The following is a 2,555-nucleotide window of genomic DNA, read 5'->3' as shown; positions in this document are numbered from 1 at the left end:
TTGTACAGTATGAGAGACTTGTATGTGTCTGAGACATTTAGATTAGAGTCTGGTTGATTGGTTTAGCAATTAAGCAATGTGGGGCTTCTGACTGTAATTCAGGTCACCTACCACCAGATGCCACATTGCCTAAATGCAAAGAACAAGTATCTCAGACCTGTCAAACAAGTAGCCCTAAGAAGGCAAGTGGCTTAATAGACAGAAAGGTGATGATAAATAGATAGATAGATGATAGATAGATAGATGATAGATGATAGATAGATAGATAGATAGATAGAGATATTCTACCTGTCAATAGAATAAATATGAATGAAATGTTAGTTATCTAGAGNGATAAATAGATAGATAGACAGATAGATAGATAGATAGAGATATTCTACCTGTCAATAGAATAAATATGAATGAAATGTTAGTTATCTAGAGTTAAAATCAACTATAATAATAATATAAATATAGTCTAATTAAAAGGGATTAGACTGGAGAATGCAGGCTCTAGACTCTTTGCTCTGCTACAAGTGTGATTTTTGGATGAGTCATTTGACCACTCTAAACTTACGTGTCCTATACAATGAAGAACTAGGTGATTTCTAAGATCCTTTTCCAGTGCTACAATTTCATCCTATTGTTTGTGGCAGTATATGAGAGAAAATATAATTAAACTGCCTCAGGCATCTTGTGAAATTTATACTTTCTTTTAGAATTCAAGTTTTATTTACTGTTTTACAAAAACTATTTTGATTTTTAGAAATTCCAGATATTTGGCAACCACAGACTAGGTTAGTCTCATCCATGGTTGGGTTTGTACACTCTTACTCTATCTCTTAATGCCAAAGACCTGTTCAAAGTCTGCCAGAAGATGAGCTCTGGTGAGCAGTTTGGTAGGTGCTTAGTGTGAGATCAAAGTCCTACCCTAGTTCTTGTGGGCCCTTGGAATGCCCTGAGGCTGCCCCTTCTCTCAGCGGTTGCACCTTCACTGGTATTTCTGAGGCTAGGATTTTATCCAGTTATCTAGGCTCCTCATTGTGCTTGCCTCTTCCATTTCTAGCACTTCTACTTTTACTTCAAATCTTGACCTGGACAAGTCACTCGATTTCATTGAATCTCTGTCTCCTCGTCTGTAAATCAGAAATAATAGAACTTGCTTTTCATGGTTATGTGAGAATTAAAAGAGATAATACAAGTAAAGCACCTAATATATGGGCAAAGGTGGACACATACTTTACAGATTTAAATTTCTTAAATTTTGGAGAAAAAAATATTCAGAAATAACGTGAAACTCAGATGACACAATCTCAAACAAGCCTGATTAGGAGTTCAGAAGGTGAATACCTAGCAATGCCAGTAGGACTACTCAACTAACTCTCAGAGGAGCTCAGAAATGAAAGGGACAAGGAAAATTTGTTGGTGCAATCTTTCAAAAATAGAATGAAGTAAGGCTTGAAAAAGAAAACTAGGGAGTAAAATATCATTCATCTAAACATTTTAAAAAGACAAAGTAAATTAAATGAAGGTCAATATTAGATATCAGTGTGATGAAGCTGACCAGTAGGTTGTTACCTTAAACCCTATTAGCAGAAGTAGTACTACNGTGAAGATCAATATTAGCTATCAGTGTGATGAAGCTGACCAGTAGGTTGTTACCTTAAACCCTATTAGCAGAAGTAGTACTACAAGGGAGGTCTAGTCCTATTCTTTGGCTCAGGTCACATCTCAAGAAAAGTATTGTATTTGGTTCCAAGTGCAAACAGTATCAAAGGATTACTGGTTGTCATATCTTAGGACACAGATGCCCATAAGCTGAATGAATGGGAGGTAGGGGGTTCAAAGGAAATAGGCCAATTGTGGGTGTGAGAAAGTCCAGTTTGGTGGTCATGGCTTACTATTTGAAGGTCCCAGACAAGATCAATAGTCAAGACTGGGAAGAGTGTAAGATTGTCAGATAAAATATAGGACACCCAGTCAAATTTGAATTTCTGAACTAAAAATTGTTTATTGTTTACCCAAAATTCAAATTTAACTGGGAATCCTGTATTTTTCTCTGCTAACTCTGGCAAGCCTATGGATGTGACATAAGAAAATGGGTGTTCAACAGACAGAAACACAATGAAAAGGATTGCAGGGGTTAAAAATCACATTAATTAGTGCAATACTATAGCAAAATAACAATCTTTCACTATTTAATTGATATCAATGTATTTAATTGTTGACTACTGTCAGAATTTATAAAATTAAAAAATCATTGATTTTTTAATCATTGATCATATTAATATACATTTAATATACTTTTTAAAATTAAAAAATCATTGACATTTAATATACTTACTAAAACTTTGGAACATGAGAAAAAGTTCCTTTGCTGGTACCAGCCTGGCTGTGTTCACTCACTCTTCAGTTTCCTGTGCCTAGGGTNTGTTTCCTGTGCCTAGGGTCTATTCCCGCTGGGTATCTACAGAGCACAGTTGTTAAGCTCCAGCTACTTCCAACCCTCTAGAACTCCTTTGAGTAGAAATAGCCTTTGGGCACACTGTGTAGGGACAGCCATCACTCTCTGGCAC

Source organism: Ailuropoda melanoleuca, chromosome 1 (assembly GCF_002007445.2).
Source record: "Ailuropoda melanoleuca isolate Jingjing chromosome 1, ASM200744v2, whole genome shotgun sequence".
NCBI lineage: Eukaryota > Metazoa > Chordata > Mammalia > Carnivora > Ursidae > Ailuropoda > Ailuropoda melanoleuca.
This window is presented reverse-complemented; position numbering follows the sequence as displayed.